At 45.9% G+C, this 11,551-nt stretch overlaps 1 protein-coding gene across 2 annotated transcripts in view; it reads left to right on the top strand.

Moving 5' to 3' along the window:
- Positions 1-5,377: 5,377 nt before the first annotated feature.
- The window catches only part of LOC147725355 (cytosolic beta-glucosidase-like), a 564,555-nt gene continuing 558,381 nt past the window's right edge, over positions 5,378-11,551 (top strand). The window contains exon 1 of one of the 2 annotated variants that reach the window (XM_086964029.1): positions 5,378-5,560. The gene's annotated coding sequence lies outside the window, so the exon portion shown is untranslated. The remainder of the gene's footprint in view (positions 5,561-11,551) is intronic. The other variant, XM_086964028.1, reaches the window with a different exon arrangement.

Here is an 11,551-nt window from a genome sequence, read left to right as displayed (position 1 = left end):
GCAGCCCCGTCCACTCGTACGGGCTGGCAACAAATGGCTCTCTACACTACTGTCGATTGTTGCATCAATCTGTAGATAAACATAACACAGTGTCAACCAGCCACTCCCCTTCACATCGGACTCTGTACACAGCCCCTTTGTTGAAATCGGGCACCACACTGTATACACTGTACTCCCCACAACTTTTGCGCGTCATTTTAAAAAAACGTTTTCACCCCATGGCATCTTGGATGTTAATCGGGGTTCTAATGCCATGTCCTTCCAGTGACAAGTCATGCTCTTTGCGTGTCGGGCTCATCATATAATCCTGTTATTAAAGCAGTGCCTCCGACGGCCCCGTGTTTGATGTGCTCGACACCCACCAAACATCTATTATCAATCAGCGCTTCTCATATGCAGCAATTTAAGTTACAAATACGCGCTGTTCGTCAAAGCAATCTGTCCCCAATTCCTCACCGTACCGGTCTGTTGCCTAGGACCTTAAATCATCCCAGGAACGCCGAGATTGCTCTCGGTGTGCGTTTTAAGCCCCTCAGGTTTCCGGACACGGGACTCGGTCACGTGGGAGACCCCTAGCATGTGACCCTGGAGTTTTTCACCGGCGCCACCTTTAAGCGGGCTCATACATCATTCCAACCTGTGACCTAAGTCTGATATTTAAAAGTGTACTCGCTCATCGTGCTCCACCAGATATTTTCGTGATGAGCTAAAATGTTTCAGGTCTATTATCATCCTTATCCGTATCATTGCCTGCACGTGTACAACAACAATGCAGATCGGCAGTATATCACCCTAGGTCTATCCACGGGCGCCATCTTTGAATAGGATCAGGCGAGTGCAAATCTGCTTCTCCCAACCTAATCCATGTTCTACTAAGTCGTAGTGCCTCGCCCATTTCATTGCTAATGCACTGCTCTTAACTGCTAATACAGTCCAGTGTCAGCAGTGTACTCTTGCTGTTATCTCTATGGTAACATGCAATTGTATGTAACAACTATTTACAGCGATTCCTCAATTCCAACCTTTAGACTGAATTAAGACCTTACTCTGAACCCACGGTTCCAACCTCACGTTTTACATTGCTCCGTGTGCCCAGTTACTAAGAAATGCAGCAGTGTGAAACTGGCCGACGGTAAAGAGTGTTTTTTAAACCATTTTAGCAACTGCAACACCACCAATGTGGTCTATAGATTACTGTGCAGTTGTGGTCTACAATATATTGGTCTTACCTCTAGAAAAATAAAAGTACGCATACAGGAACACCTGAGTACTATAAAGGCAGCCAAATTAACAACGAAATTGGTACAGCACTGTTCGCAACAGAAGTATACTTTCACGTGGACCGTGTTAGAAAGAGTCACGAGTAACCCTACTAACATTGAAGCTGTGTTACTAGCAAAGGAAGCCAGGTGGATTTGTAGAGAGAAAAGTGATACCCGAGGTCTAAATGAGATTATTGAATGGAACAAAGTGAAGTGAAATGGAAAGGTATCTTCGCCCTTTGATTCATAATCTTGTTTTGGATTTCCTGGAGTCCTTGGTGTCCTTCAGGGTGAAATATATATATTTTATATATATCCAGTCCAACTGAACTGCTGACCGGAATGATGGGACTGACTAGCGAACCATTATAATATTCTGGGTTCATGTCATCCAAGTCCTAATGTTCTTAACTCAAGGCAACGGTTGGACTTAAGGAAACAGCGGAAAGAGAGGTGTGATGTGATGTTGCCCTGCAAGGTAAAACGTGAGCTGGGAACCGTGGGTTCAGGGTAAGGTCTTAATTCAGTCTAATGGTTGGAATTAAGGAATCGCTGTAAATAGTCGTTACAAACAATTGCATGTTACCATAGAGATAACAGCAAGAGTACACTGCTGACACTGGACTGTATTAGCAGTTAAGAGCAGTGCATTAGCAATGGAATGGGAGAGGCGCTACGACTTAGTAGAACATGGATTAGGTTGGGAGATGCAGATTTGCACTCGCCTGATCCTGTACAAAGATGGCGCCCGCGGATAGACCTAGGGTCAATCAATCAATCAATCAATCAATCAATCAATCAATCAATCATCGTATTTATATAGCGCACTACTTACCCAGAGGGTCTTAAGGCGCTGGAAGGGGGGGATCTGCTACTGCTCGAACAACCAGGTCTTGAGTTGCTTCCTGAAGGCGAGGTGGTCCTGGGTCAGGCGGAGGTGGGTGGGGAGGGAGTTCCAAGTCTTGGCGGCGAGGTAGGAGAAGGACCGTCCCCCTGTGGTGGTTCTACGGATGCGGGGGACGGCGGCGAGGGCGTGGCTGGTCGAACGAAGCTGGCGTTTGGGAGTGTAGAAGTTGAGGCGGCTGTTGAGGTATCCTGGGCCTTGGCTGTGTAGGGCTTTGTGTGCGAGGGTGAGGAGACGGAAGGTGATTCTCTTGTTGACCGGGAGCCAATGCAGATCTGTCAGGTGTCCGGAGATGTGGCTGCGACGGGGGATGTCCAGGATGAGTCGTGCTGAGGCGTTCTGGATCCGCTGGAGTTTGGCGGTGGTTCCGGCGTAGAGGGTGTTGCCGTAGTCCAGACGGCTGGTGACGAGGGCCTGGGTGACCGTCTTCCTGGTCTCGGTGGAGATCCACCGGAAGATCTTACGTAGCATGCGCAGGATGTTGAAGCACGACGAGGAGACGGCGTTGACTTGTCTGGTCATGGAGAGGGAGGGGTCCAGGATGAAGCCCAGGTTGCGTGCGTGGTCTGTTGGTTTGGGTGCGCTGCCTAGGGCGGGGGCCACCAGGAGTCGTCCCAGGATGAGGACTTCCGTCTTATCTGAGTTCAGTTTCAGGAGTTTCAGTTTTCAGTTTGCCGATCTGCATTGTCGTTGTACATGTGCAGGCAATGATACGGATATGGATGATAATAGACCTGGAACATTTTAGCTCATCACGAAAATATCTATTGGAGCGCGATGAGCGAGTAGACTTTTAAATATCATACATAGGTCACAGGTTGGAATGATGTATGAGCCTGTTTAAAGATAGCGCCAGTGAAAAACTCCAGGGTCACATGCTAGGGGTCTCCCACGTGACCGAGTCCCGTGTCCGGAAACCCAAGGGGCTTAAAATGCACACCAAGAGAAATCTTGGCGTTCCTGGGATGATTTAAGGTCCTAGGCAACAGACCTGTACTGTGAGGAGTTGGGGGCAGATTGCTTTAATGAACAGCGCGTATTTGTAACTTAAATTGCTGCATATGGGAAGCACTGATTGATAATAGATGTTTGGTGGGTGTCGGGCACATCAAACACGGGGCCGTCGGAGGCACTGCTTTAATAACAGGATGATATGATGAGCCCGACACGCAAAGAGCATGACTGGTCACTGGAAGGACATGGCATTAGAACCCCGATTAACATCCGAGATGCCACGGGGTGAAAACGTTTTTTTAAAATGACGCGCAAAAGTTGCGGGGAGTACAGTGTATACAGTGTGGTGCCCGATTTCAACAAAGGGGCTGTGTACAGAGTCCGATGTGAAGGGGAGTGGCTGGTTGACACTGTGTTATGTTTATCTACAGATTGATGCAACAATCGACAGTAGGGTAGAGAGCCTTCCGTTGCCAGCTGGTACGAGTGGACGGGGCTGCGCAAGGCTAACATGTCTTCTATTTTACATGGAAGGATTGCGAACACAGTAGTAATGTGAGGTGCGGGTCCATTGGTTTTTTTAATTGAGGTTCTTTTCAACTCGACAGTTCCTACACAGATGATGTCCAACTCTGCTGCAGTGACTGTATGGTGAGCCCGGATGAATCTGCCATAAAGTTTATCAGGCAGTGAAACATGTCGGCTACAGGTAGTGGTATGCGATTTTAAGCTACCAGCCTTTTTATTTCTCCAGTTTACACCAAATCTATGAATAAAGTTGTGCTATTGGTGTAGCTGTTGATTTTAATCACAGTCTTTGTCACATCAAGGAGAGAGTCCTTGATTCTTTTATCGTGCACATGTTCTTCTTTTTTACCAATAGTTTTGGTTCTATTCTTTTGGACACTCATTTCTCCTTTTTCTTTTGAGAAGGAATGGCAACCGATGATGAGAAAGGGGCTGGAAAATGTTAACATCTGCCAAGGGCCCCGAGGGTTGTTCGCCCGTGAGGTGCCATTCTTTTTCATCGCACATTTTTTTGGGTAATTGACTGTTAAGTGTGGTTGGATGTACTGTTTACAGTGAAGCAGCCATCACGGGAATTGTCAAGTTGAATTCTGGTTAAGACCTTCCTCTCTTCTCCACAAACAAATGTTTGATTTGGACTGTTAGGCATAGACAGAACACACCCAACAATATATAGTAGGGGTAAGATTGGATTCAAATGACTAGTGTATTGTTTCCAGTGAAGATCGTTTGGCTGCCTTTTAGACTATTGCTAACCTTTGTCCAGGGTACGGGGATTCTTTGATATTGAAACTTGTTGAGTGGGGGGCTATCCCGTTGGTACCCTTAAAAATCCCCCTGGGCTCCTTTTTGAATTACATACGGTTTTCTTGCATGCCAAGTCCACAGGATGTTTTATTGTGGACTGGGTTATTTGTCTAGAGTAGGCATGGACCTGTTTCTGTTGGACCTGGCAGATGCTTTAGAATCAGCCGGGTGTAAGTAAGAATGCTAAGTAAGAATGCCTGCCTTTGTGGGTGGGGGCCTGGGTGTGACAGATGCCACACTCAGACCATGACAAATTTACAGGCTGATCGCTACATAGGGGTACCCTTTTCAGGAGCACAACAAGGGTGCAAATGCCAAAGAACCCCAGGAGGTCCTTACGGCAGGACCCTGGAGGAATGACTGCGCCCCGTTAGTCCTGCTGGTGGTTGTAAACCTGAGCAACGGGGTTTGCCTGAATACGCTCCGCCCCTTCAAGGGGAGTGAAAAAAATGGGTGGACTGATGTAAGGGGTAATCCCCCAAAAAGGTGAGCACCGATTGGTTAGGCCCACGGTGCAATTTGGCTCTTCAAGTTGGCAGGGCAGCTCAGGGGTTTCAATGCTGCCTGCCCTTGGTTTGCCCGTAAGTTGACCCACCATGTTGGCATATTTATTATGCAAATAAACCTGCAGAAATGTTTTCTCCAACAAACAATGTGTCTTGTGTGTTCTTTATTACGGGATTCCTGTGTTTGCAGGAGGTGTATGTTGCTGATATTGGCACTATGTTGTTTTTCACCTTGTTTTAAAGCCGCTGCATCTCCACTCCGCCTATTGCTGGAAGACTCAGCCTCCCCCCGAATATTGTAGTAGCCCCCCCCCCCCCCACCTCCCCCCTCCTCGAAATGTGGCTCTAGTTGTGCCTCGTTGCACGCACACAGACAGCAGCTTCCAGCTCATGACAGGGCTGGGGCGGGCTGTGGCACACCATGTGTGCTAACAGGAGGGTTGGTCAGGAGATCACGTCTCCGAACTAAAGTCAGAGAGGGCTGGGGAGGCACTGCCATTGAAACAACTTAATGCACAGAATCTACATGCTGCACTGCATATCCTGGAGTTTGCAGAAGGCTGATCCAGACGTTGATTTCCCAGTAGGGCCAATACACAGTAAGTACTTGTTATTGAGATATGCTGTGCCACGGTTTCACGTTGTATATTTTAACTTTCGGATCGTCTCCACACAGAGCCATTGTAAGTTGCCAGTTCCTGCGGATGGTGGGTGCCATGGGGCATTACGCTTCCCCTGCTCTTGCTTGTTGTTATCAGAGAGGCATCCCGTACACAAACACCCAGTAAAGGAAGCCAAACACCCTCGCTCCGCACTAGAAATAGTCCCATTTACAAACAACTCTCACCTCATTGCACTTTTTTGTGATTGCAGCTCATGCACGTACACTGTTCGTTTCACGGTACAAAGTGGATTGCTTTTTAAACACTTAAAGTAATGGAAAGGTATCAAAAGCTTGTGCCAGACTTCGTGTTTCAAGCAATGAAGCCGGTTCATGCCCTCGAGCCGCTTCACTCTGACAGAAAGTTTGGCGACATTTTATTTAACGCACTCAGAGCTGACTTTGCAAAGTCTGGTGAGATGTGCCAATGGAGCTTTCTGTGGCAGTCTGTCAGGGCCGTGCACATGCATGTGAAAACATTCTCCCAAGCAATGCCCTGTCCATTGGGATCCCGTGGCTAGAGGTCACCGAGCGGTGGACGTACAGGGAGCGTCGTCAGCTGCCTGCCCTCTGAGCCCTGAAAGTGGTCCAGCTTCTGTCTGATGGGAAGTCCAGGGGCGTAGGAGACACTAAATTTCTGGGGGGGACAAAGACAATTTTTTTGAACTTCCCAGTGACCCTATACAAATCGCTCATTGTCTAGGAGCCATAAGCTCGGTTAAACCAATAGAATCGCATGGTTTTGTAGTGAAACATTGATAAAGGCAGGCATGTAGTCACAGTTTGCAAGTATGCTTTAATTATTATTTACATTCACAAAGTAATTAGAACAAATGTGAAAAACCTGTTTTTGAACCTTACATTTGAATGCACCAAGCAACAAAGATGGGACGAAAAAAAGGAAGAATAAACTAAATCCTCTTTGTGACATTCCTAAACCTCAAAATGCAATTGGATTAATATTGGAGTTTATTGGAGACAAGCTACAAGCACACACAGCTGTAAGAGCATAGAAATGTCCACCTTGTAAAAGTAGCATGTCTAAAATAGTAATATGAAATCCAGCCTTACCAGTAGAGAGGATTTATCATTGCGATTCCAAAGATGTAAACATGGCACAGCTACTCCTTTCTAACCATGAATTACAGCTTAAAAGAAAGTATGTAGGAATTCCCAATGTTAATCTATGAGAGGATTATGCTTCACAGTAGTGAAAAATGAATGTAGGTGTTTTTCACTACATAGGCATGCAAAACCTAAAAGTACATGTCTTACCTTTTAGTAAAATAGCAAACTGCCCTATGGGCTATCAAGGGCCTACTTTAGAAGTGATGTATGTGTAATAGAAGAGAAGTTCGAGGCTTGAGAAGGAGTTTTTAATACCAAGTCGACATGGCAGTAAAACTGCACAAACAGGCTCTTCAATGGCAGACCGGAGACATGTTTAAAGAGCTACTTGTGTTTGTTGCACAATCAGTGCTCCAGACCCACTAGTAGCATTAATTTACAGGCCCTGGGTATATGGTATACCACTGCACAATGTACTTACAAGTAAATAAAATTTGCCAGTTGTGTATACACCAATGTTACCATGTTTAGGGGAGAAGAACATGCAATATAACACTGGTCAGCAGTGATAAGTTACTCAGAGCCCTATGTCTAACAAAAATAATCAGCAGAAAAAGGAGGTAAGCAGCCACAAAGTTTGGCGGAAGACCACCCTAAGGCTGACAGGTCTAATAGTATTGTATAGGATTTTGTTTGTCTGTTTTAATATTGAATTCAGTCAGATACATTTTGGAAAACTCTGGTTTAGCAGGGCACAAGAAGGAGAGCGAGAATGGTTTCTCAAACAGTGGAAGTTTATCGCCTGCATTCCTGAGGCTGGAGGGTGGAGAAAACCATAATGCATTGAAAAATATACAACACAATACCAAAACGTTTGTTGTCTAATCTATGAGAAGCTTTATTGCAGATGTATGTTATGAGTGTAGAGTGTACTTAAACCACATTATCTTGCACAAACGTATAAGAAGCCCCATGAGATACATTTGCAATAAGAATTAACCTTGTGTGGGATGCTAAAAAAAATGAGATGTACTGTGTTTGTGTGGAAGATGCTTCCCAATGTAAAAGAAACCATGCATTGTGAGGCGAGACACATATGAGAAACTCACAGAAAATAGATATAGTAAGATAAGCAGGATGAGGTGTATGGCAAAGCTCAGATATGAGTTTTTAGTAATGAACACAAGAACCATAGTGTTTGTGTGTGAAGCTTACAAATGAATACAGTGGGTGGAAGGTTACAAACTTTGCTATATGGTAGGCTCACAAAAACTATAAAAAATACTCAAAACTAGCAAATGTGCATCATGCTAGGATTATTCGAGCCCAAAAAATAAGCATTTAATTGAAACAATGATTGAAGGTGTGGAGGCCTTGCTCAAGACTATGATGATTTATTTACAAATGACATTTGGAGAGTTGCGTATTAACAGTGAAGCAATCTTTGGGGAATAGGTATTGCTACCAAGAAAAAAGGTCATATGGCAGGATAACTTGGATAACGGGATATAGGTAGTGACGCTCCAGAAGATGAGCCAGGGGTGTCCAACACGCATGCCTCTGCTTCTGAGCATGTCCAGGAGGATTCTGAAGACCCCTTACTGGAGAACTCTAGTCCCTCAGGGAATATTTATTTTGACCCGGAGGGATGCCTTAGCGGTAGGACCCCTTTATTACTCCTCGGAGGGTACAAAGGGGTCAGGGGTGGTCCAGGCCCTCCTCAGTTAATTCTACTTCCTCTGTCACTTCAATATGGACCTTCATCTATAGGAAGAGGGAAGATTCTTCAGAAAGGAAATACTACCTTCTCAGAATCAAGTAAGAACAGTTCGCCCAAGACAAGGAAACCCTAAAAGTCCAGAGGGCTTGGAAAAATTTGGGATTAAAATCCCATGGTGTTGGCACTAGTGCACCTAGAGTTAGGGAACAATCCTTTGACACTGGTAACTTGAGCTGGATAGTCCCTCCTTACCAGGAGGGTGATGACATTCATAAGTGGATTTCTGCTTTATAGAAGGCCTGTAAAGTTCAGAAGGGGTTTCTCAAGGGCAGAGGGCAGCTATCCTGTGGTTCTCCTTTACTAACAAATGTAGGGACACACTCTTGACTGTAAAGGAAGAATATACAGACAATTACAAAGTCTTGAAGACTGCCCTCATAGATGGGTTTGGGTTAACCACTGAGCAATACAGGGTTAAGTTTAGGGACACACAGAAGGTAGGTTTTGTAGATAGTGCTATTAAGGCTCTAGAAGGCTGCTTCAGGGAAGTAATGTGCATGATTATGAGGGACTGAACAATTTACTTGTTAGTGAGCTATCCTTAATAACTGTCAAAATCAGCACCTGCTCACTGTGTTACTGATTGATGAGGGGTTATGCCCCGAATCTGGTCCCAGTATGCTTGCTTCCAGTCCAGGGAGGACTAGCTTGGTGGTTTGGGCTGACTGGTCCCATGAGGCACAGAGTCAAGCCTGATTATCATATGGCTAGGTCTAAACTGAGGTGGCATGGTGAGCAAAAGAATGATGGATTTAACCCAGATCTATTGACTGGGGTTGAATGTTTGATTTGCTCTGCATTCCGTCCATCATCTGTGTGTCTTTTAAAATCAGCACCTGCACCAGTACCAGGTGGACTCGGATCTGACCTCTACCCAAGAATTGGGAAAGATGGCAGACATGTGGGTCTGTACCAGGGTGACACAAAAGTCTCATGGTGGTCGTGGTCAGAAGAGGCAAGGTGCTTCTAAGGCCCAGGCGAAAGGTGGGGAGAAATCTAAAAAAAGAGTCTTCTGAAGGTCCCCAAAAATCTTCCTCTGGGGGTAGTACCCATTCCTCTTCCTCCTCTAATACAACACCTTGGTGCTATTTGTGTAAGGAAAAAGGCCACAGGGCAAGTGATGCCAATTGCTCTAAGTCTAGCACCAATACAGCTACTACTACCCCTCAACCTTCTAGTGCCCCTAGTAATACCACTGGTAGTAGTAGTGCCCCCAAACGTATAGCTGAGTTAACCTGGGGTGCTGAAGTGGGTTCTGGCCTAGTCAGAACAGCCACTCAGACTGATTTAGTCTGTGATGGTGGCACTGAGCTTGCCACCCTTATTGTAAGTCCCACTAACTTGGGCAAGTGCAGACAACAGCCTCTCATCAATGGGCAGGACAGATCATTCCATGGCAGTTGTTAATCTCATCTGGAGAAGGGTAACTGGTCCAAAGAGAGTTGTGGTATCCTCAGACCTACCTGTGGATTGCCTACTGGGCAAAGATTGGGAAACGTCAGCTTGGTCTGACGGGGAGTAATTGACTCATGCAGAATTTATGAGAAATTCAGTCTGTGTGTTTGCTGTCAGTTGAGCTCAGTCCTAGACGTTAGACACTAGGGGAGCCCTGGATCTTGAGAATAATGGACCAGCCTGCTCCCAAAAGAAGGAGCAGGAAGGGTAAATATTTATCCATCTCTAAGTCTCCCAGTGAGAATCAGCCTCATGAGGGGGCTGGATCTCAGAACCTTGTCACAGAGGAGCTTAGCCCTGATAAGGCAGAGCTACGGGGGCAAGGTTCCTTCCAGGGAAGCCTTGAGTCTGGAGCAGAAGGCCTGCCCCTTTTTGAACAACTCAGACAGCAAGCTGCTGCTGAGGAAGCAGGGAATGTTAGTAGGTCCCACTCCAAACCATTCATTGTCCATACAGATGCTTTTGATATATGGGTAGGTGCAGTGTTGTCATAGCTTAATGCAGAGGGCCATGATCAACCAGTAGTGTTTATAAGCAGAAGGTTGACTTCCCGGGACCAGCGTTGGTCAGCTCTTGAGCAGGAGGCCTTTGCTATGGTCGGGACCTTGAAGAAGTTGAGACCATACCTCTTTGGCACTCACTTCATTGTTCGGACAGACCACAATCCCTTCTTATGGCTTAAACAGATGAAGGATGAAAACCCTACATTTTTGAGGTGGTCTATTTCTCTACAAGGGATTGACTATACAGTGGAACATAGACCTTGGAATAATCATGCCAATGCAGATGGACTTTCCAAATATTTCTACTTAGAAAAAGAAGGCTCAACTGGGCAAGGCTATCTCATGTCCTTACATTTGGTGGGGGGTTTTGTAGGTAAGTAGGATCTGCTTCCATCGTTAACCCCAATTTTTGCCTGGTGTAAGCGTGTTTTGACTGTAGTTTGCTGGGATCCTGCTAATCGGGACCCCAGCAACTGTGCTCTCTCCCCAAAATTGGCTCTGGTAAGTACTTTGGTAAATTCACAATTGGCTACTGGTGTACCCTGGTAGGTTGCTAGTGTATGGTACTAAGGTACCCAGGGCATGGGTACACTAGGGTGCTCTCGTGGGCTGCAGCATGTGCCACCTATGAGAGGCCACTTAAACTCCAGCTACATGCCTGCCATTGCAGCCTTTGTGAGATGTTGCTTGCACCTCTCATGACAGATACAAGTTTCTCTATATCTGAGGTCACTGCACTTAAGTCACCCCTATGGAAGGCAGGGTGCTTGGTTACAAATTTGAGGATGAGCAGGATACCAATACAAATTCCAGATACGATTTTGCAGGCTTTGTAAGTGTGGTCAGCCATTTTAACACCTTGGCTGCTAATGGTTTCCCCCCCCTGTGCTAATAGATCTAGAACCCTATAGTTTCATGACGAGCTCAGCTCGTCATGAGCACAGCTCAACCGTGCCTCATGACGAGCTGAGCTCATCATGAGCATCGAAGGGGTTAAGGTATATAGTGGACATCAGTTATTACAAGATATCTAACTATATACTGCTGCATTGAACCTGGTCATATTTGGTATCCGTTTATCAAAGGAGGGGACTAGAGGACTTTTTGAAGAGGTCCAACAGCA

Source organism: Lissotriton vulgaris, chromosome 3_2, assembly GCF_964263255.1.
Source record: "Lissotriton vulgaris chromosome 3_2, aLisVul1.2, whole genome shotgun sequence".
NCBI lineage: Eukaryota > Metazoa > Chordata > Amphibia > Caudata > Salamandridae > Lissotriton > Lissotriton vulgaris.
Note: the sequence above shows the minus strand (reverse complement) of the source record. Positions and strands in the feature narration are given on the sequence as shown.